This window comes from Arvicanthis niloticus, chromosome 23 (assembly GCF_011762505.2).
Source record: "Arvicanthis niloticus isolate mArvNil1 chromosome 23, mArvNil1.pat.X, whole genome shotgun sequence".
NCBI classification, from domain to species: Eukaryota; Metazoa; Chordata; class Mammalia; order Rodentia; family Muridae; genus Arvicanthis; species Arvicanthis niloticus.
The window spans coordinates 32,531,734-32,556,915 of record NC_133430.1 but is presented as its reverse complement, the minus strand read 5'-3'; the positions used below and the strand labels follow the sequence as shown (position 1 = coordinate 32,556,915).

Here is a 25,182-nt window from a genome sequence, read left to right as displayed (position 1 = left end):
CTATATGCTACAGGGAGGGACACTATTAGAATGTGTGGCCCTGTTGGAGTAGGTGTGTCACTGTGTGTGTGGGCTTTATGACCCCCCTAGCTGCCTGGAGTCACTATTCCACTAGCAGTCTTCAGATGATGTAGAACTCTCAGCTCTGTCTGCACCATGCCTGCCTGGATGCTGCCATGTTTCCACCTTAAGGATAATGAACTGAACCTCTGAACCTGTAAGCCAGCCCCAACTAAATGTTGTCCTTTATAAGATTTACCTTGGTCATGGTGTCTGTTCAAAGCAGTAAAATCCTAACTAAGGCAGAAATTGGTACCAGGGACTGGTGCTGTAATAGGTCTGGCCATGCTTTTGTTTGAAAGAATGTGGATTTGGGGACTTTGGATTTGGAAAGCCATGGAATGTTTTAAGTGGGGCTTAATGGGCTGTCCTACGAGGAATATGGAAGACTTTGTTGCTGTGAGTGATTTGAACTGTACAGACCTGGCCCAAGAGGTTTCAGAGAAGAATTTCAGTACGTGGCATAGAGACTGTTTTTGTGGTATTTTGGTGAAGAATGTGGCTGCTTTTTGCCCTTGTCTGAAAAGTCTACCTGAGGCTATGGTAAAAAGATTTATATTAATTGCACTGACAAAGGAAGTCTCAAAAAAACAAACAAACAAACAAACAAACAAACAAAAAAACCAGCAGAGACTTTTTCTCTGGTTAAGTTTCACAAAGAACATTTTAAACAAGTATAGCATGTTCAGAAAGGAAAAATATAAAATATATGTTATTAAAGGGGAACCAGGAATGAAATGGAGCTGAATCCTCTGTTGCAGGATAGTAAATTGAATTAAGGGAGTGGTGACTTTGGGGCAAGATCCCACCCAGCTAAGTTTAGGTCCAGACCTGGTAGTACAAGCCTTTAATTCCAGGAGGCAAAGACAAGCAGATCTCTGAGTTCACGGCCAGCCTAGACAAGTTCTAGGTGAAGAAAAGCTTAAATCCAGGCTTGGTGGACCACACCTTTAATCCCAGTGTTTAGGAGAGGGATACAGACCTGAGTTCAAAGTCAGTCTATGAAGCAAAATCCAGGGCAACCAAGCTTAGGCAGTGAAGGATTTGGAAAGCAGAAAGCTGGTGATGATACAATAGAACAAGGGGCCATGTTCCAGCCCAGCAAGCAGCAGAAGGCAGTGTTGGCCCTACGGCTCTGGCTTTAGAGTCCAGAATAAAAGGGGACAACTGGTGCTGGTTAGTTGGAGCCAAGAAATTAGTGGTAATTAAGAAGAGACCAGCACCACTGAGGTGAAATCTGGGAAGTGTTTTCTGAGAGCACAAAGAAGCTGTGTTCCAGAGATAGCCTCATGGTGCAGCTGTACTTGATAATGTGTAAGAATCACCAAGGTGGTACTGGTTTTGAAGGCATGAAGGGGTCATGAAGAGTGGCTGAAGCTTGGCACTGTGAGAGACCATGGAAGGCCATTGGTGAAGGTGCAGCCCCAACTGCAGTTGAAAGCCTAGGACTGAAGGTCTCATGCAAAGGATTTAAGATTGGCATCATGAAGAGAGCCTATGAGAGCTATTGGTGAAGCCTAGTTGCAGCAGAAGATCCTAGTGTACTGGAGATGCCAGTACCATGGGATGATCACCAAGAACAGCAGCAGCAGTGGAGTAGATCAACCTGAGCTTAGACTGTCACAAAGGGCAGAGCTGGAGAAGTGACACTAGACCTTTGGAAGAGCCCAGAAAATCATGTGTGGGTCCCAGACATTAAAACAAGAAGCTGGAACACTGAAGTTGCCTTGGAGACCCCCAGATGTTCAAGATGCCAGAACCATGGGCTATCTGCTGAGGAAAGCTGCTAACAGGGAATGGAACCAGCCCAGGAGACAGAAGTTTGTTACAGTCAACAAAAATAAAAAAGGAGTTGAAGATCTGAAGACTGCTTTGACATCAGACATGGAGATGCAGAGTTTGAAGTTTGCCCAGCCGATTTCCTGTCTTGCTTTGGGGATTACAGTTAAGTGGTTGGATAAATCTCAGAAGAAACTCTGAACTTTGGACTTTTAACATTGTTGAGGCTGCTATACACTATGGGGACTTTGGAAGTTGGACTAAATGTATTTTGCATCATACTATGTTTAGGTATGGCCCCCATAGATTCATGTTTGAACAAGCCTGTGGGTGTCAGGCAAGTGGAATGTGATGGTCTGTATATGCTTGGCCCAGGGAGTGGCACTATTAGAAGGTGTGGTCTTGTTGGAGTAGGTGTGCCACTTGCGGGTGTGGGCTTTCAGACCCTCATCCTAGCTGCCTGGAAGTCAGTATTCTGCTAGCAGTCTTCAGATGAAGATGTAGAACTCTGTGCCAGGCCTGCCTGGATGCTGCCCACCTTGATGATAATGGACTGAACCTCTGAATCTGTAAGCCAGCCCCAATTAAATGTTGTCATTTATAAGACTTGCCTTGGTCATGGTGTCTGTTCACAGCAGTAAAACCCTACTAAGACAGGCAACAATAACCATATTCTTAAATTTCCATTTACTTCAACTACCTTAAAATTCTATACTAAAAAACTTGAAAGACTAACAGAAAACACATTTGAAATAACAGGTAATTCATTTACTTTTACTACTTTAGAAACTTCTTTTTTTAAAACCCCTCATGAGCAAGGCTACTCTGTCCACACTTCTCTTGGCACTCTGCTCTTTCATACCCCCACAGCAATAGCCCATTAAGCTCTGCTTGCAACACTCTAGCCTGGAGTTCTACGTTGCTCCTGCAAATGGCACGAATCACGCAGTGAGGTTTATCATAGGAGCCTAGTCCTTGATACCAATTTTCTGTATGAGCTTCTCTCACTGCTCTGACAGAAATACTCAACAAAAGCAACTTACAGAAGGTTTCCTGTTAGCTCACAGTTTGAGGGCACAGTCCACTGTGGAAGGGAAGCATAATGTGGCTAGTCACAGGAAGCAGAGAAGAGGAACCAACGTTGCTCTTCTGCTTCCTCCTTTCTTCCTTTTTATTCAGTGGAAACACCAGCCTAATTATAGCACTACGCATATAAAATAGGAAGAGTCCTTCCTCCTCAGCTGAGTTACTCTGAAACCCTCTCATGGGCACAACCAGAAATGTGTCACCTAGGGAAGTCTAAATCCAGTCAAACTGATAATCAAGATTCCATGGTGTATAAGTTTTTTTTTCTATAAAAAAAGATTATTTTATTTTATGTATATGATATTTTGCCTGCATGCAATAACTATGTTCACCATATGTGTGCCAGGTACCATGGATCCTGGAACTGGAGTTACACACAGTTGTGAGCTGCCATGTGGGTGCTGGGAATCGAACCCTGGCCCTCTAGAGGACCAGTCAGTGCTTTGAACTGCTGAGTCATTTCTCCAGCCCTGGTTTTTAACTTTTAAAAATCAACTGATAGAAAAACTGAAAGCACAGTCTTAAGACAAATCTGAATTTGAATTCCAATGTCAACAGTAGCAAACATCAGTAGAAATTTAGGATTTCAACTCCTCAGTAAAAAATAAGATTATAAAGTTTGTGCCAGGCATGGTGGCACATCCTATTAATCACCATGTTTAGGGTGAAAATGGTAAAGTTTCTGCAATTCACTTCCACTTTTTAAAAATAAATAAATAAATCCTCAGACTCAGGAGGCGTAGACAGGCAGACCTCTTGTAAGCTCAAAGCCAGCCTGGCCTACACCGTGAGCTCCAGACCAGCTAAAGCTAAATAGTGAGACTGTCTCAATCTTGCTCCCAGACAAAAAGATGATACTTTTGTGGTATTTAAGCAAGAAAATACAGTACTTGATATAAAATATATGCTGAACTGAAGAACTAATTCCCTAATCCTTCTCTTCTCTCCTCAAGTATGTAACTGGTAGTCTCCTATAGTCTTTGTCCAGCACCATTTGGTTCCCTTGGCCTGGATGCCCTCTTTGTCACATGTAACACCCAAATCCTCCTTGTTTAAGTTTGTACTTAATACTACCACTTCACTCTAGCTCCTACCACTAAAACTATTCTTTATGTTACTTAACATTTTCTCTGTTGTAAACACCGTCAACTGCTTGCTTATAAAGAACATGTAACATTCATTTTCTTTCCTTCTACTACACAAACCACAGTTTTGCACATGGTAAGCTCTCAAATATTTGACAAACAGTTTTCTAGATTTCCTATTACAACTGCATATCATGCCCAACCCTTTTTGGCATTTTAGAATTTAAACTTAAATTGTCATTATTGCTGTGTTCTGAATCTCAATTCTTCAGTAAGTATCAACATTGTACCTTACTTGTTCTTTGTTTGGAGGCAGGGTTTTCAATGCAGCCTGTGCTGACCTCCTACTCTCAATCCTCCTGAGTTCAGGATATTAGCATGAGCCACCATGCCTTGGCTTAAAATTTAAAAAATAAATTCATAGAAGTATTAGAATGGAATGGAAGAAGGCTATCCATTTTTTACAAAGTATTCTTTCATAAGAAAGCATATTAGTTAGACAGAAAATGTTTAAGAAATCTTCAAAATACCTATTTTACAAGCAGGGCCAAAATATAGGACACAGTTCATTGAGGCAACAACAAACAAACAAATAAACAATCAAACAAAAACAAAACATTCAGGTCCTATAGTAAGAATATCATATTACTAATTTGGAATTTTTCTACATGACTTTATTTTCTTTATTCTACTTTATTTTCCTTAAATAATGAGAACAATTATTTTTTCTTCTTAAAAATAAATTACAGGGGCTGGAGAGATGGCTCAGTGGTTAAGAGCACTGACTGCTTTTCCAGAGGTCCTGAGTTCAATTCCCAGCAACCACATGGTGGCTCACAACCATCTATGACGGGATCTGATGCCCTCTTCTGGTGTGTCTGAAGACAGCTACAGTGTACTCATAAATAAAATAAAATCTTAAAAAATAAATAAATAACTAAATTACAGCTGGGCATGGTGGTGCACTCCTACAATCCTAGTGTTTGAGAGGAGGAGGAAGAATCAAGGGTTTAAGGCACAGCAGCTAGATGGGAAATTCAGAATCCATCTTGGCTATATGAGATTTTGTCTCAAAAATATACAAAAATCAATAACCAGTCATTCTCTATATGTCTTAGTCAGGGTTTCTATTCCTGCACAAAACACCATGACCAAGAAGCAAGTTGGGGAAAAACGGGTTTATTCAGCTTACACTTCCACACTGCTGTGGAGACTGATGTAGAGGAATTGCATCAGCTTGAATTGTAAAGGAAGCTGATGCAGATGCCATGGAGGGATGTTACTTACTGGCTTGCTTTCTTACAGAACCCAAGACTACCAGCCCAGGGATGACACCACCCACAATGGGCCCTCCCACCCTTGATCACTAATTGAGAAAATGCCTTACAGCCGGATCTCATGGCGGCATTTCAAGGGAGGCTCCTTTCTCTGTGATAACTCCAGCTTGTGTCAAATTGACATATAAAACCAGCCAGTATACTATATAATTTCAATTTTTTTTTTTTTTTACAACTTTTAAAGAGTTGTTAACTCAATAGTCTCTACCACCCCCTAGAGACAGGATTTCCTCTGTGTTAACCTGACTGTCCAAGAACTCACTATGTAAACCATGCTGGCCTAGAACTCACATAACCTCAAAGCAGAAATTTTATTTAAAAAAAAAAATTGTAATTTGTCCAACTTTATCACTGTGTCTCATGCTTATATATTTTTTCCCTTTGTGTAAGGGTCTCACTATGTACCCCTGACTGACCTTGAACTCTCAGAGGTCCATCTACGTCTGCCTCCTAAATGGTGGGTTTCACTTCACACTTGAAAACCAAAACAACCACATAAAAGAAACTTGCAGGCACTGCACCACTTCTTTTCCTTGTATCTTCCTAGGGATGAGGATAGTTGCTGAGCTAATCACAGTGCAGCTAAACAAATCCATATTACAACAATATTACACTTTCTATAAAATTATTTGCCAGGGGCTGGGCAGTGGTGGCACACACCTTTAATCCCAGCACTTGGAAAGCAGAGGCAAGCAAATTTCTGAGTTCAAGGCCAGCCTGGTCTACAGAGTGAGTTCCAGGACAGCCAGGGCTACACAGAGAAACCCGTCTCTCCAAAAAACCTAAAATTATTTGCCTTAGAATTATTTATTCCCTTGGTTCAGGATGTAATTCAGGATCATGAATTACAACTGTCAGGATTCTTTAAGATCCAATCTTCTCTAACAGTTCTTCAAGTCTTTCTGTACCTTTTTGACTTGAGATTTTTCAACAAGACAGACTAGTTATTTTGTAGAATAATACTTCACCTAGGTTTGTCTGTATTTATTTAAGATTAAGAGAAACCAAGGGATTGGAGTTACTTTGCACCCTGGTCAGAGAGACAGACACTGGACCTGGCATAGCCTTGTAAACCTCGAATCCCACCCAGCTCCCACCCCTGTGAGCGAGCTCCTCTAACAGGACCACTCCTCTGAGTCCTTCCTAAGCAGTTCCATTATCTGGTGACTAAGCACTCAAATACATGCACCTATGGGGCATTTCTATCAAACCACCACAAGGGGGTAATGGGCCAAAACACTTTTTTTTTTTTTTTTTAAGAAATCTAAATTTCTCTAAAATAATTATCATTTTTAAAAACTTTTAAAATTTTCGTTTTTTTGTGTATGAGTGTTCTGGCTGCATGTGCATGTCTCAGATCCCCTGGAGCTGGACTTACAGACAGCTGTGAGCTGCCACATGGATGCTGGGAACTGAACCAGGTCTTTTGAAGAACAGCCAGTATTCTTAACCACTGAGTCAACTCTCCAGTCCCCTATAATTTTAGAAAGATCTACTAATTGAAAACTCTTCTGAGAACCTGAGAAGTCTTATTATGTTCTCTCTTGAGCAATACTTGCTAAATCACAAATTTCTTTTTTTTTTTTTAATACAAAAATAACGCATAGCAAATTACTGCCGGCTTTTCCTTACTATGTTCCTGTTTGTGGCTAAGGAAGCATCTGCCGACTATTTGTGACACAGATGGCTGGCTCTCCACCCATAGTTCTTGTACTTCTAATTCTGATCTTTGCAGGGGTCATGTTTCAGGTAAGAAGACAGTGTTGTTTTCTGAGCTGATTCTAAAGAATCATGTGGATTAACTACTGTTGTTAGAGATAATTAAACCCAGTTCCTGTACAGTTTCTTACACAGCAAAATGTTACCATCTCACAACGATACACTGGACCTCTATAGCACCCATAATTACCATTACCATTATTCTTTTACAGAGTTTGTGTGTGCATGAAATTCATGATCACATACGTCCCCTGCTTTCCCATCTGATGTTTGTCTGTTACATTTTACATTGTAGACTGTCTTCATGTCATGTGGAAATCTATCCTTGTGCATCACTTATATTGCAAATGTCTAACATTACTGAAAAAATTATAAGGGCCAGAGGATTGGGAAGAATGTTGATACTAAAGTGACTGTTTAGGCTGACGATACAGTTATGTATAAACTCCAGTACTGCAGAATATCCATATTTTCTTTAATCTACTATAGTACCAAATTTACAATTTTATCAGTAAGAGATACCTAATATAATTCTATAAAATAAATTCATCTGTCTGGGGCAGAGGAAACTAAGGAAAAAGTAGATTAGAGCTGGGGAAAAAAAAAAAAGAAAAGAAAACCTGTAAGAAAATCCTTACTATGGCTGACAAAGTTTAATGTGACTTAGCCTTTGCCCATCAGGCCAACAACCATCTCAGCCTTCTTTGAAGCTTTAAATCTTCCAGGATTCTCATCTCAAAGTCTGCAATCCATAGTTCTCACAAGCCATTACTTTCCCTGAAATTGACCTATATATCCTTCAGAGCCCTGCTCGAGTACCACCTCTTCAAAGTATCTGCCTTTAACCACCTCCACACGGTCACCAAGCCAGTTACCTCTAAACGTTCATAATGCTATGAACCTCTCCTTTACTATTTATTACAATTTTAAATAAATAAGTACTCAATATCTGTTTTCTCTACAAGAGTGTAAGTTGCATGAGCGCAGAATTCTCATACAGCAAAATAATGATCAATGTATGTTAATTTGCTATTTTACAAGTTATTAATATTAAGAATCAAAAGTTGGTAAGATTAAGGGGTGGTACTTGAGCCAGATCTTATGAAGCCATTTTTTTTCAATTGAGGTGCCCTCCTTTCAGATAACTAGTTTGTGTGTCAAGCTGACCTAAGACTAGCCAGCACAGGGGCTAAAAATCCAGAGAGAAAGAAACCACAGGAAAATAACTCTAGATATCTTGTATTGCTTCTGTTCTCAGAGTAATTTAGTGAATCCTAGCCCAGATGAAGCAAGAGGCTAAATGTGTATGTGTGTACACACACATACATATATATATATATATACATATACATATATATATACACACACACATATATACATACATACATACACACACACACACACACACACACACACACACACACACACACACACATACTTTCAGATTGACCAAGAGAGAAAAAACTAAGAGTTCAAGACCTGCCAAAATGAAAGGTCCTGGCAAACACCCCAGGATTCCATTTGATACCTCTGAAGGGCACTGCTTGAAATGAAGTGGAAACTGGATTTAAAGCAGCCCTTGAAAAGCCTAAAACAAAGGCTCAGCCATCTCAGTCCTACAATGCATCGAGGTCACTTGCTTCTCCTTTTAACTACCATCAGAAGAAAATTAATCCTCCGTAAGGACCCAAATCATCAGGCGCATCTACGGTCCTCTTATACTAGTTCTGACAGTCATTTCTAAAATCACTAGGGAAAGCAGAAGAGAGGAGCAAATGACTAAAAGCCAAGAGAAAAAGCAGACAACATAAAAACAAATGAAACGAAAAAAACACCATAATTACCAAGTATAAACTTGAAAATAACTATGATGAGTATGTTCAGGAAAATAGGTGACAAAATAAGAATTTTAACGGAGAATAGGAATCTATAAAAACAAACAAAGAATCTTGAAATTCTAGAACTAAAAAAAATTGCATAATTAGCAATATGACAGGTGCCTTTAGCAGTGGACTGGACATTAAGTGAACTAGAAAGTATATCTGTACAAAATAGGTGAAGCACTGAGGGAGAAAAGGCTGGAAAGTACAGAAAACGGCATGACGCAGCTAGGGAGGAAGAGGTAGAGAGCTTGCCTAGCAACACAGGAAGCCCTGAGTTCAAGCTCCAGCACTGCCTAAAACAGGTACAGGTATACGCGGTATACAAGCCGAACACCACAGAGGTAGAGGCGGAAGGATAATGGAGGCCTGCCTGGGACATATGAGAACTTGGGGCTTTTGTTTGTTGTTTGTTTGTTTGTTTTTGAAGGGAAACAGCATGAAGACACTGGGAACTCAAGGAAAGATTTAACATACCAGTATCTACAATACAGAAGAAAATGGCTGAAGCATAAGAAGAGGTAGTGCAAACCTGGCAAAAGACAAGTAGCAGCAAGAGGCCTCAAGTATCTTAAACATAAAGCAAACGCACAGGTGTCTTACTGAAAACAAAGCATTGCTTCTGTAATCGAAACAATGAACTAAGAATACAAAAGAATGATACAAGGTTGAAAGAAAATGAGTGCGAAGTTGTATTTCTAATAATCATGTCTCATAAACAGATCCTTCAAAATTAAGGCAAAATTTAAAAAGCTGTCTATTAAGAATATTCCAGTGAAATATTTGATTTTTGATTTTTTTTTTTTTTTTAAAGACAGGGTTTCTCTGTGTAGCCCTGGCAAACCTGCAACTCACTCTGTAGACCAGGCTACGCTTGAAGTCAGAGAATTTCCTGCCTCTGCCTCCAGAGTGCTGGGATTAAAGGTTTGTGCCACCAAGGGGCTGGCCACTGGGAGTTTGACCGTACTCCAGTAAGTATATGGTCAACACAATTAGACTTGGGAACTACTACGTTTTAGAGGCCTTCAAATTATACTTAATGAAAGGCTTTGATCAAAATGACTATAGATAATTAAATCTTCATTTACTGTATTACTTAATCCTTTGTAGCAGTTCAGTATCCTTTCTTATCCTCTGCCCTGTCTACCTCCAGAGAAGGAAAAGGTTGGTCCAGTGCTCTAATGTTGCTAACAATTTCATAGGTTTAAAACAACAACTCATCAGCAGTAGGCAGGTCAGTTTTCTGCTCTAGTGGTGTTTTGGCAATAAGTTCTCTTACTAAGATACAGTGGCTACTCTGTCTAGTAAGCACATACCACAAAGAAAAACGATTTTGAGAAACATATTTGAAGCTGCCTGGACTCTAGAAGGAAAGCACTTCATCTTAACTGACCGCCACCTGGAAATTCTGCCAGAAAGATGAAAATAGAAATAAAGAACTCCAATCCAAAAATAAGTAGTCATGCTAAAGACTAAAGCTTCACGGTATTTACCGACCCACAGAGATTGTTCTAAGAATTTGGTAAATACTCAGGCCAGTTTCAATCACTGAGACTTTAAGAAATCAAGTAAAGGATAAAAAACTATTAGGTGTTTGGGGAAGAAGACCTGCCACCAAAATAACATTCGGGAAAACCCCCTCCTTGTAAAATGTAAAATGTAACCTCCTTGTGAGGTTTTATTGATAGGTCTCATGTAGCCCAGGCTGGTCTCAAACTTGCTATATACCAGTGAATGACCTTGGTCATCTGATCCTCCTGTCTATACCATTCTAGTGTTGGAATTATAGACACGAAAGAAAAACATACTATAAACATTTTTAAGTAACTTTAAACTTAAATAATAAAACAAAAACAAACAAACAAAATCAAACAAAATAAGACAAAACCTCAATGATCTTTCAGTGTAGCCCTGGCTGTCTTAGAACTCACTATGTAAACCAGGCTGGCCTTGACTTCTGCCTGCTTCTGCCTCTGGAGTACTGGGATTAGAGGCATATGCCACTATATCCCACAACTTTCAATGGTTATATTATACCTGAAAACCAATTTGCACAATTGTACTTGCACAGAATGAACTTATAGCAGCTACAGTTACCTGCATAAGATCAAGCCAGCACGGATGAGAGAGGGACTTGTAAATGGCCCTTGCCCTATCTAAGGAGCTATTGTCAACTTCAGGCTGCTAAGAGATGGCAGGTCTAGTGAGGGACAACTCTGAGAGACTAAAGCATTGTCAAATGAGGAACCATTCGCAGAGATGCTGGTCAGCCAAGACTGTAGGGTGATGGTTAGGCTGCCCATGCTCTAGCTTCCTAATAGTCCACATGCAGAAATACTAAGGACTCTAAGATATTATAAAGAGTAAAGAGGATAGACAGGTAGGAGGGAGGAAGACTGGGGGAATTCAAGAAAGTAGGAGGGGGAATTTGGGGTTGAATTATGATCAAGATAAATTGTATACATGAATAAACTGTCAAAGAATAAATAAAGGCTGGGGAGATGGCTAAACTGTTTACTGATCAAGCATAAAGGCTGGAGTCTGATCCCCAGTCCTCGCATAAACGCTGAGTGTAAGCCTATAATGCCAGTGCTTCAGGGAGGAGGAGAGTAGAAAGATCCTGGGGATTAAAAGGAAAAGATAATCTCTCAAGAAAGGGAAATAGAATACAGTATTTATAGAGAGGCAAAGGAAAACTAAGATTAGAGAATTAAATAGGGAGGAATGAAGGGTAAAAGAGGGAACATTGGGACAACTAACACTCAAGTTTGCAAAACTATATGGAAACCTACTACACACATATACAAAGTCTCTGGAATACACACACACATATACACACACATGTATGCATGTATGTGTGTATATACACACACTATTACATATATGTATGTACATGAAGTCTCTACAGTAGGTTTCATATATATGAAAGACATCTAAATGGAATCACCACATAATAGGGAAGACAATGCTCCAAATTCTAACTAGGCATCTTATACCATCAAGTAAAACCTACAGTGCCAGGAATTGGTTACATCTTGTTGACTTGGCCAAAGGAGTCCCCCAGAAACAACCACCATCACAGGTTATTGCCAAGGCTTTGGTTGTTCTCCACACCCTAACTGTAAGGCCCTAGTGCTGAAGGCGGCACATACTGAGGTCATCAGAGACGTTGAGTTGTTCCTATCTAGAGCCTGCACCTCTACTGACAAGTGTTCATGGTGCTAGAAAGCACGCTGCAGCTTACCAGAGGGAAAGCTAATTATCAATAACCACCCACCTACAAACCCTGTGCTACAACAATGACCTGCCTCCAAGATATACACTGTAAAAGTGGCACAAATGTTGTGGGGGTAACTTACCATTTTTAAAAAAAAAAAAAAAATTGGATTTAAGCCTAATTCATGAGATGGAGCCCATACCTGACACTGCTAAAGTGGCCAAGAATCTGAGACTGGATAGGTCATAGGCCTAGGGGAAAACCCAATTGTTCTGCTAAAAAAAAAAAAAAAAAAAAAAAAAAAAAACAGCAATAAAATGACTTCTAATGACATACTGCCGTATCCACAGATCAATGCCTCACTCACCCCACATCAGAGGAGCTTCTTCTTACAGTGGTGGCTTACCAGACTCACAACTGAACAGCGTGCAAAGTCAGAGACTGTTGCACACTCAGTCCTAAATGGGATCTGCATCAAGCACCTCCCTTCAAGGCTGAGGGAGCCATGTGGAAGAGGAGGCAGAGAGATCGGAACCATCTTAAAAGCCAGAGGTGAAGAATGACCTCAAAGAAACTGTCTTTCTGACAAAACAGGATTGATGCACATATGAAGTCACAGTACACACAAGACATGCACAGGTTCAAGACAGATGGGATTTTGGCACTGAGAGGTGGAAAACGGACACAGGGCCGTATCCCTAACTAAGGAGCTATATCTGCAAGTGAGATCAGCTGGCAAGGGAAAAAAATCAGTTTTCTCAATGGAGTTTCACTGGGTATATCAACTACACTCCAGGGCAGGCCCCACAGATGATTAACACAAAGAAACTCAATGGTATTTTTTGTGAACTTTTTGTTTCATTTTGTGTGGAATCAGCAAAGTAAAGTCTGAATGTATACATTCAACAAGAAGTTAGTCAAGGACCTCTCACTGAGTGCTACAGACTATTATATCAAAACTATAAAACTGGGCCACTGACCAGTGAGCAGAGCCTGACCAACCTCAGTCTGATCCGTGGGGCCACAGGATGGAAAGAGAGAAACGATTTCTACAAGTCTTTGCTGATTAGATGAACTACTTTGGACAACTTTACAAACACATTTACCTTGGTTTTCTTTTCTGCAAGGGATATAACAAAACCATAACCTACTCCATAGCATTATGTGAACAACTAAACCACCAAACATAAATATACTTGGCCTGACTGACATATTAATAGCACTAGAGAAATACCACTGTGGGCAGGCTCTATAAATAAAGGGCACACATCACCAAGCCTGAGGACCCGAGTTCAAACCTTGGGTCCATATGGTAGAAGAAAAAAAACTCATGCACACTGTCCTCTGACCTTAATCCATTCACTTAGGCATGTATGTCTCTGTCTCTTATCTGTCTGTCTAACACACACACACACACACAATATGTAATTAAAAAACATTGCTGAATTATCAGTATAAATACAGAGATGTTCAACATACTATTCTGTACAACCTTGTTAGTCTGGACTTCCTTCTATAACAGTGTAATGTGTAACAGTGTATATAGGGAAGGACTAGGTAATGAGCACGTCACTGCCTTCTTGCTACAAACTTCTGTGACTCTAAAACCATTTCAAAATGAAAGTTAAAACAAAATGATAGGAAGCCTTCCATTCTGATAAACCTTACCTTACCTTCCATTATTTTCCACAAACCTAAATATAAAACTGGACATAGAATTCTGTAATGATTGGGAGCATTATCTAACAGTATCATAGTGATGCATTCAAACTAGGTATAATTTGTCATGGGAAATTTACATAATTGTAACTTTCATCAACAAGACAACCAACCAACCACTACACAACTCTATAAGTTTTCTTGTATTAATGAATGTTTTTACAATTAATTTACAAAAAATTTACCAAGTAGGATTGGGAGCATATAATTTTTTCAAAAGAAGCAAAGAGACACAAAAAACCTGGTGGATGACACTAGTTTTTCAAATTTAAAACTGGACACCAATTCCTCAAATAACTCTTAAATTATTCAAGTAAGGAGGAAAAAATCCACCTAGATTATAAAATTACTAGCATATTTGGGATAAAGAAGAAAACAAAGTCCAAGCTATAAACCTTATACTTTGTCTTGTTTGTGTACTTTGTCTTTGCTTTTAATTATAATTATGAATTTATTACTTTGTTATCAGAAAATAACACCCAAAATCTTTTTTTCTTTGTATTTAGACATTGATAATTAATCTTGCCTGTCAACTTGCTTAGGTGGAGAAACACCTAGAACATTTAGTAAAGCATACTTCTAAGTATGTCTGTGAGAACATTTCTAGAAATGACTGGCATACACAGTAGCAACCAAGGAAGAAAAAAAAAAAACAAAACAAACAAACAAAAAAAAAACACCTTGAATATAGGTGGCACCTCTAACAGGCAAGGGGCCTGGGGAGATGGGTGGGAGAGATAGAACAAAGGTGGAAGAAAGCCAGGCAGTGGGTGCAAACTCCATTCTTCCTGAGTAGTGAGTGCATCTACTGCTGTTGCCACTGCCTGTGGACATCAGACTCCAGTTTCTTTGCTTTCAGTAGAGACTCGCACAGCAACTGTGTGGGGAACTTCCAGGCCTTCAGCCTCCCCCAGAAGGCATTGCTGAGGCCCCTTGTTCTTCCCCCTCATTCTGACATATTAGACTTAGAAGCTACCTGGATGTCTTTCTAAGCATGTACTGCTGAACTAGCTAGACAGACTTCAACTATATAAGACAATCTAATAGAATCCTTTGATAAAATATGTATATTTGTATTTTATTCCTCTTGAGAGCCCTAATTACTTTAAAATCATATTCCACTAGACAAGAACTCAAATTCTTACAGAATATTTATCTTTCACTATATATCTATATATCTATATATCCCCTTTGGTTTTTTAAAATAAGCTTTTTGGTTTTTACTTTTTAAATTAAAAAAAATTAATATTATTATTATATCACTTCCTCTCTTCCCTTTCTTTCCTCCAACTCTTCCCATGAACCCACTGGCTCTCTCTCAAATCTATGGTGTGCGTGCGTGCGTGCGTGCGTGCGTGTGTGTTCATGTGTATGTTCATGTGTGTTCCTAAATACAACCTGCTTGGTATATATAATATTGCTTGTATGTCTATGATCTCGGGGTCCTTGGATAACCAAGCGAGGTGCTCTTCCAAAAAGACAATTTATTATTCCCAATCTCAGCATTCCCCAGTTACCTGTGATTCTTTGTCTAGACTTGAGACCCCAAGAGCTTTCCTCTGTTTGGTTTGTTTGTTTGTTTGTTTGTTTGTTTTTAAGACAAGGTTTCTTTATGTAGCCCAGGTTGTCCTGGAACTTAACTCTGTAGAGCAAGGTGGACTGGAACTCAGAGATCCACCTGTCTTTGCCTCCCAAGTGCTGGGATTGAAAGTGTGTGCCACCATGCCCAGCTTAAATCGTTTCTTTAAAATATATATATATATATATATAAAATGTATATAAGTATTTTACATGCATTATGATTTTTATCATGTCCATGTCTAGTGCCATAGGAGGTCAAAAGGCATCAGAGCCTTTGGAATTGGAATTACAAATGGTTATAAGCCACTCTGTGGGTCCTTTGAAAGAGCAACCAGTGCTTTTAACCAGTAGATCATCTTTCCACCCCCAACCTGACACTTAGAGCATGCCTACATACAACACACACAGATACTTTGAGACAAAGTCTTGCTATTAAATCTGGCTGATCTAGAATTTACTATGCATACAGAGTGGTCTCAAATTTACAGTAATCCACTTGCCTCCTCCTCCTCCCAGATTTATTACTGAGATTATTTATCATTATTTATTTATCTGAGATTACAGTGTGTGCCACCATATCTGTATATCTACAAGCTGTAGTACTAGGAAAACAAATTTAAAGCCTCATGCATTATTTCTCTGGATCTGTCAGATGGTTCAGCAGGAAAAGGTGCATGGTGCCAAGCCTGACAACCTGAGTTTAATCTCAAGAGTGCCCATTTAGGAGGGGACTGACTCCTGAAAGTTGTCCTCTGATCTCTACATGTGTGCTGTGGCACTTGTGCACCGCCCCACACACACTTAATAATATAATTTTAAAAATACAAGCTGTGAGCCTGGTGGTGCACGCCTTTAATCCCAGCACTTGGGAGGCAGAGGCAGATGGATTTCTGAGTTCGAGGGCAGCCTGGTCTACAGAGTGAGTTCCAGGACAGCCAGGACTACACAGAGAAGCCCTGTATTGGAAGGAAAAAAAAAAAAAAAAACAAGCTATGAAAAATTATATCCCCAAAAGGTATCCAGAGCACTTGACTCCCTATCAAATGCTCTTACGATGAGCTGCTGATACTCCTGCCTTCAAGGGGTGGGGTTTACGACCCTTTCCAAATCTCCTAAACTACATGGGCTCTTATAACTTCTGAAAAATGGAATGAAGTGATCCTATGTGACTTCCAAACTAAGTCAAGTAAGTCATGTCCCTTCACCCTCCTCTTTCTTGAATCTAGTTAGCCATGCTATGAGAAAGCCAGGCAGTCACAAGGAGAAGTGTAGTGTAGGTGTTCTGGCTAACAGCCCAGGCTGAGCACTCAGCCAAGTCAGCATTCACCACCAGATACAGGAGTGAGCAAGCATTCAAATAATTCCAGTTCTTAGCCACTGAGTCACACTCCTAGCTACCCCACCTCATACCATGTTAATGAAGACAAGCAAACCCATCAAATTCTATTAAAACAAACATGTCTGCCAGTTGTGACACACACCTTTTATCTCAGCAATCAAGAGGCAGAGGCAGAGGCAGGTGAAAGGCTGTGAGTTGAAAGCCAGTGTAGATTACATAGCAAGTTATAGGCCAGTCACGGCTACAGAGTAAGACCCTATCTCAAAACAAAATAGATAATAGCTAGATGTAATGCTTTAAAAGCTACTAAATTTACAATAATTTGTAATAAAATCAATAATTGTCACACAGGTTCATAAAAACAATTTGAAAATGCAAAAAAGGAAACAAAATTATCCTGTTTTACCACTTAATATTAAATATTTACATAATTAAATATTAAACATTTATTAGAGATATTTAATATTCTTTAAAATAAAGAAAGTATATTACCCATTGCCTAATATTTGGGGTGCTTTGTTTTTACCAAGGGGTTAAAAATGTGAAGCCAGTTAACTAGTTGATCTAACCAAAAAATGCTGGAGAGATGGTTTAGCCACTGAGAGCACTGACTGCTCTTCTAGAGAGCTAAGTATGATTCCCAGCACCCAGCACATGGTGGCTCAAAAAAAACCCTTTAACTACAGTTCCAAATTCATCACACTCTTCTGGACCTCTCAGGTACCAGGTATGCATATGGTACACAGATATACATACATCACAGGCATCTATGCAGGCAAAATACCTACATATATAAGTAAAATTTAGAAAAAACAGGAAGGAACGACTTTTCCAGCAGTTAATAACTCACTTTTCTGTTCTCCATTGTCTTTTGCCTACCTGTCTTAAGAAGGTATTTGAGGACTGTGGCCCACCAGCACTCCAGTCTGTGGCTATGTATCAGGATCTTGGTTGCCAAGGTGGCTGTGCTGGCAGTCTCCCCTGGAAAATGTTCCTTAGGCTTCAAAATCTGAAAACTGCAAGGAAAGGAAATTCTAAATATAGATACATCTTTTCAATTTCAATCCCTTTATAATCTACCACCATAAACAAAAAGGCAAATTGCAAGAAGCACAGTGAAAGACGGGCAAGCCTGGTAACAGAGTTTAATCTCTGGAATCCACAGTAGAATCAGAGAATCAATTCTCCACAAAGTGTTCCACTGTCTTCATACGAACACTATGGTATGCACTCTTCCTGCACCCCTCTTATCATGTGCAAGCATGCACATGTACACATACACACACACACACACACCCCACAATAAACAAATAAAAATGTATAGGAGAAAAGAGTCTCTTAAGGTACATAAAAAAAAAAAAACAAGTTTCACTAAAAATGGGAGTCAGATCATGCAAAAATAGTTGGATGGATACCGTAGATTCAAGTTCCAGCTTTAATTTTTTTTAAAATGTAGACTTCCTATGAACCCAGGCCAGTCTAAAACTTGTGATCTAAGTACTAGGATTACAGGTGTGGCTATCTTACCTAGCCCCATCTCTGTTTTCTTAAGAGCTACTACTGATCCTAATTAAGTCATGGATTCTCTGTGCCTGATTCTTTGTAACACAAATTCTCATGTGGTGGAAACTGAGGGAATCAGTTTACAACTTGGTGATCTGGGTCTAGACTCAGTTGTCATTCTACTCTGCTTTAAGAGCTTTGATCCACCCCTAGGGGCAGGTCTGTCTTTAAAAGAGGAGATTAAAATAGCAATTCTTGAAATCCAGTCCTAAACAGGTACCAGGCATGACAAGACAGTATGGATAAAGTTATCAACTGTGCTTAATATGAGATTGCCTTTCCTATTTTTTGAGGTTAAAATTTTTTTATTATAGTATGACAACATAGTAGTTGTTGTTTTTTAATGTGTGACAGCATCAAACATGGTTTCCATTTCTAGAATTATAGGCATGAGATACCATACACAGGTACTGGGGGGACAACCAGTCTTCTTAATAACTTCTAAACCAACCTGAGCAAGAGAGTGAGAAACTGTCTCAAAATATCAAAAAACCAAGTGTTGCTTGCCTATAATCCCAGCACAATGGAGATGGAGACAAGGGAATCAGGAATTCAAAGTCATCCTCAACTCCACAGTGAATTCAAAGCCAGCTCAGGCTATGGGATCTTGTATCAAAAACAAAACAAAACAAAAAAGTTATAATCTCTATCTTTGAGTTTCTATTGTTGTGATAAAACACCACGACCAAAAAGCAACTTGGGGAGAAAAGAGTTTAATCTCATCTTTCAACCTGTAGTCCACCATTTGAGGAGTCGGCAGGATTCCAAGGCAGGAACCTGGAGACAGGAACTGTATTAAGCAAAGGCTATCAAGGAACACTACTTATTGGCTTGCTTCCCGTGGCTTGTTCAGCCTGGTATCTTACACCATGCAAGGCCAACTGGTCAAAGATGGCATACCTGTAGTGGGCTAGACCCTCTTATATCAGTCATTAACCAAGAAAATGCACTGTGCACAGGCTTGCCCTCAGGCCAATCTAGTAGAAAGATTTTCACAACTGATGTTCCTTCTTCTCAAACGACTCTGTCTTGTCTTAAGTAGCCAAACACTAGCTAGTACAGAATCTGAAAGTAAAACATTCGTAGGGCTTTTACTTAACAGTAATTTTTAGTGTGTAGTCTAAATAGTCACATGTATCATATTGGAATCAAAATATGCCTGTTTTAAGAAGCAACACAGGGCTGGAGAGATGGCTTAGTGGTTAAGAGCACTGACTGCCCTTCCAAAGGCTGAGTTCAATTCCCAGCAACCACAAGGTGGCTCACAACCATCTTTAATGAAATCTGATGTCCTCTTCTGGTGTGTGTGAAGATAGCTACAATGTAGTCACATAAATAAAATAAATAAATTTAAAAAAAAAAAAGAAGAAGAAGAAGAAGAAGAAGAAGCAACACAAATCAGGTAGTAGTGGCACACACCTTTAATCCCAGCACTATGGAAGCAGAGGCAGGAGGATCTCTGCGAGTTCCAGACCAGCCTGGTCCACAGAGCTAGTTCTGGTACAGCCAAGGGTACACAAAGAAACTCTGTCTCAAAAAACAAAACAAAACAACAACAACAAAAAAAACACAAACAAAAAACAAAAGTAATACAAATTCACCATGCTACAACAGAGCTGTTTCTGAATAAGAAGGTTGGCAGCAGCTAACATTTGCTGGGTACTTGGTGCCAGTTCTCCTAGGCAGCTCCTGTGAGTTAAGTTATTTAATCCTAATGGCTCATCAAATGAGCTATTGACATTGCCCCTTTGTAACTAGCAAATCTGAGATACAGCAAGTTTACAAAGTTCCAAGGGCACAAATTACTAATTGGTGGGGCTAAGATTGTTTTTACTTTTTCTCCCTAGATGCCTACAAAAAAAGGGTATGAATTTGGGTGGGCAGGAAGGATCTGGGAAGAGTTGGGGGAAGGGAACTGTAATAAATATATTCTATGAAAAAAATCTATTTTCAATAAAAAAAAGTTGTTTGATCTTTAAAAATTAAATAAAACAGATCAAGATACCTGACTCTAAAGTCCTTTTAAAAAACTAATTTTGTTTATAAAATTTAGATTTTTACCAAAACTAGAAACATTTGCTACAAATACTTTTGCTAACAGAACATGAAGACTTTTTATTGCTTAGGTCAAACATAAATATGAAGTACAGTCCTTGTCCTCAAAGACCTTTTAATGTGGCATTAAACTGACACTCAGTAAGACAGTAATAGAGTATTTATTTGTCTAGCATGTTCAAAGCCCTGGGTTCAGTCTTCAGCTCTTTGAAACACTAATGCTAATGATGATGATGGGTTCATCTGTTGGGTTCATTTTCCTCTTTTGCCACTTTCCACAGCTTTTGGGGCCCTGGGAATCTAGGGTCTACCATTGTGCTGCATCCCAGTCTCTCTTATATCTTGTATGTGAGAAGGTACATAGGAAGGACTTATATGGCCTTAAAGGAAAAATGAGAAAAGGAGTTAAAAGTGGAACAGCATTCACAACTTGTTTTGCACAGCCATTTACTCTCAGATAATGATGTTTATTTAAAAAGAAAACACAACAGAATAACAACAGCTGAACTTCACTCCAATAGATGAACTATCAAAACAATTTCAGATGTAATTTGCAAATTAGTTTTAGCCAACAAAGTTCATTTTTCCATTGGCCTAGTTCTTGAACAGACTGTAAAGTTTTTAATATTTTACTTTCAATTTTAACAGTTGCATTATCAAAGAGACTTAAGAGCAGCAAAACACATAGAAATGACAATAAGGCCGGGCAGTGGTGGCGCACGCCTTTAATCCCAGCACTTGGGAGGCAGAGGCAGGCGGATTTCTGAGTTCGAGGCCAGCCTGGTCTACCAAGTGAGTTCCAGGACAGCCAAGGCTATACAGAGAAACCCTGTCTCAAAAAACCAAAAAACCAAAAAAAGAAAAAAAAAAAGAAATGACAATAAGTATAACTGCTTTTCAGGTATGTTAAAGAAATCACATGACTAGTGAAAATACCTGACATGTATTTGACCAAACTTAACACCAAAAGTAGACATTTAGAGTTCTAGAATAAATCTCACATTCTTCCAGGACATTTTCCATCTCTGCTCTGTAACAGCAAAATAAATGAAACCTCTTTACTGTCCTGTGGCTATTGTCAACTATCCCAACACTAATCAAGGAGACAGAACTTATGAGTGAGAGCCAGACATGGTGAAACAAGTCTGAAATCCCAGAGTTCAGATAACTCAGGACCAAAAGCTTGAGGCCAGCCTCACAGTGAGTCCCTGCCTCAAAACACACAATGTTCACATGCACGAACATACATACACATGCAAATACACACATACACAAACATGTGCATGAACTATGACATCTTAGGATTAGAATAGGCTAGGTGTTACATTTAAAATAAAAATATAAAAATAGATTACTCCTAAAAATATTAGAAACTAAAAATATCTAAACTTCTAAACACTCAATTTTAAGCACTATGTAATGGTTACTTTTAATCAACTTAACACAGTCTCAATGATAACAGTTTAGATTAGACTGGCCTGAGTTCATACCTATGAGGGATTTTCTTAATTAAGTTAATAGACATGGGAAGATCCACCTTGAATGTGGGTGGCAGCAATTCATGGGCTAGGCCCTAGACTGAATGAAAAGGAGAGAGTCAGCTGAACCCTGGCAAGTACACATGCATTCATTGTACTCTATGCTTGACTGTGGATGTGACCAGCTGTTTTAACTTTCTGTAGCCTCAGCTTCTCTTGCTATGATGGACTATGACCTGGAGTTGTGAGCTAAAACAAAGCCTTTAAGTTGTTTTTTTGGACAGGTGATTTTATCATAGCAACAGAAATGAAACGGGAAGATACTGGCAATGTGGACTCACAGAACATAAGTAATAATCAGAGACTGTTGGCTCGAAGATTTGGTTTGCCAAATTTCCTCTATATTAAAAGCTCAATCTCCACTGTAACACTTTACCTCCAAGATTAAGAATCTTTTTATCTAAGTGTGCTAGTACACACTTTTAATCCTAGTACTCATGGAGCTGAGTCAGTAGGACCACCAGTCTAAAGCCTACATGGGCTACACAGCAACTTCCAAGCTACATTACATAGTGAGACCTTAGCTCAAAAAAGCAACAAAGAATCTTTTATTAAGTGGACAACAAGATTGCTTACACCTCTAGGTGGGTCCATTTTAGAAACAGCTCAGAGAAGAGCAACCTTAGCCTAAAATTTAAGTTTTAATCAGACCTGGATGATTTTGATAGGTATCAAGATACCTGTCTCAGGTAAGGTGGAAAGACAGATAGTATCAACCTCTGCCTTCCACATGCAACTGCACATAAATATGTGTGCACTCATGAACCCATACACACATACATACACAAAAAAGAAAACAAAGGGTCTTTAGCTAAGATTGCACAGACTTCACGATTCTTAACAAAAGAAAAGGAAGAAAAGTAATTCTACAGGAGACATATAAAATCAGAGCACTCGTCCACTGTTACGGACTGCTGTTTGTATTTTATGCTCCCTCAAGAGGGGTGCCCCAATGAGCAGTAGATCATCTTAATTGGTCACATAGGGCTAAAGCCTGTGATTGGGCAGTGGAAGGAAAAGGTGAAGCTGAAAGTTTTAGAGAGGGGTTAAGAGGGAAAAGGTCAGATGAGATGGAGAATGGAGGGAGAGAAAGATGAAGGTAGAATGAGATGAAAATGGAGCAGACCCACATGGCCTGGAGGAGCAGCAAGTAGCTAGGGATTTCATAGCTGGGCAACAGAGTAGTGAACTGGTATGTTTGTCTAATCTAAGTGTGCAGCTTGTAATTATATTATTGAGTTGTGTGTTCTTTGCACAGCATTTTGGGGTTGGAGATTTATCATTATAAATCTGACTGGTGTATTATAAGTCGCTAGTGTTTTCATTTCAAGGGCTAACGGTGATCTGGGTGAGCTGTAGCTGGCATTCTACAAGCTAGTCACAGGGGTGGATGGCCTGGGAAGTGCAAGCAGAGGCTCCAGGCATTTCAGGAAAGACTGGTTTGGTGGATCGGGAGACCAAGAGAGCTAGTTTGGGAGCAGGTTTTTAACCAGTGGCTTGGCATCAGACTGGCAGAAGGAACCAGGTCAAATGGGGCTGGCCATGGGGGTGGGCAAGACCACCAAGGCCGGCGCATAGCCAGATTTAGCGTGGGTTTTGATTTTAAAACTATATGCAACAATCCACCACCTGTGAAAGTGGAGCGGGAGGGAGGAAGGAAAGAGAAGGAACACAAAGATTATACATAATCAAGAGACTTGGGTATTTGACTTAGCGACTAGAAAAGGAAAAAACAACTAATACCACAGAAATATCAATCAAAATACCCTTCAATATCCTTTAAGACAAATAATACAAAAAATTAGAGCAAACAAATTATCCCATCAACCACATCCTGCATACCTAAAATTAACCATGAAAGAGGAGCCCTAATATTTAGATATCTATAAAAAGCAAAGTAACTTAGTATGAGTACAAAACTTTTATACTAAAAAAAAACCTGTGTAACAGAGGCTAGGATGACCCACATTTGATAAGAGTGCTTGCCTAGCATGCATGTCCCCTGCACCTCCCACACAGCTGGTGTGTACGTGAGGCATAGGGTACAGTGGCATATATCTTTAATCATAACACTATAGAGTCAGTAGGAGGTGAATCACTGTAAGTTAAGAGGACAACCTGATCAACTGATTGAGTTCCAGGACAGCCAGGGCTTCATGGAGAAACCCCATCTTGAAAAAACAAAGCAAAACAAACAAACAAACAAAGGTAAAGACTGAAGAATCAGAAGTTCCTTCACTTCATAGTAAGTTAGAGGTCACTCTGGAATACATGAGGCCCTGCTTCAAAAAGTTCAAACAATCAGAATCTAGATGGTGGAAGCAGAGAATCAACTCTTGCAAACTGTCCTCTGACCTCCACAAGCACGCCCAACACTGAGGAAGGAGGAATGTGAATTTGAGGACAATCTGAGCTAGTACTGAGAACATGCCTCAAAAGGAGGAGCTGGGTAAGCGTCAGTACAAGAGTTTGATCCCCAGAACCCAAGTTAAAACAGACAAATAAAGAAACTGGGCATGGGGCCCTATGCTTGCAATCCCAGTGCTGGGGAGGAGTCATCAGAAAGATGGAAGATCACTGGGGTTCTCTGGTCAGCTAGTCTATGTTATATGCCTAAAGAATGCCAAGCAAACACATACAAACACACACACACACACACACCATGGAAACAATGCTATCTCTCGCCACTTGCATCCTCAAAGAATGGTGTGACCCTGGTCTCTGGTATAACCCTAACTACTTAGAGCACCTCAGAAATTTACCTCATTAGATAAAGGGAAATATTTAACTAAATCTAAATACAGTCCTAGCTCAAACTCCACTGGGCCCCAAAATTATAAGTTTCTAGGCATGGGAGCAGTACTCCAGCTTAGTTATGCACGAATTCTCTAGGATATTGGTCACTATAACTTGAAGGAAAGGAATGCCAACTCAACATTCCCTCTCCAAAGAGTATCAGGACATCTCTCTTCAACTAATAAAATCAACTGGGATATCTTTCAAAAGGAATAATTTAGACAGTCACAATAAGCTTTAAGGAGAGGAGTCATGGAAGAAGAAGAAATGGAAAAAATAAGTACATTCCACATAAATGAATGAATAATGATTTATAATTTCTTTTGATTCTATAAGAAATCAGTCAAAATATTTATAACTTATAATTCAACACAGTGCAGTAGAGTACACCTGTGATCTCAGCATTTCAGAAGGCAAAGGAAAAAAGG

General features: G+C 39.4%; 1 protein-coding gene across 13 annotated transcripts in view; it reads right to left on the bottom strand.

The window, feature by feature from the left end:
• The window catches only part of Numb (NUMB endocytic adaptor protein), a 119,080-nt gene that overhangs the window by 61,391 nt on the left and 32,507 nt on the right, over positions 1-25,182 (bottom strand). For 10 of the 13 annotated variants that reach the window (XM_076921724.1, XM_076921721.1, XM_076921733.1 and 7 more), the window contains one exon: positions 17,682-17,818. The exons of the other annotated variants lie outside the window; for them this stretch is intronic. The gene's annotated coding sequence lies outside the window, so the exon portion shown is untranslated. The remainder of the gene's footprint in view (positions 1-17,681; positions 17,819-25,182) is intronic. 13 annotated transcript variants of the gene reach the window in all.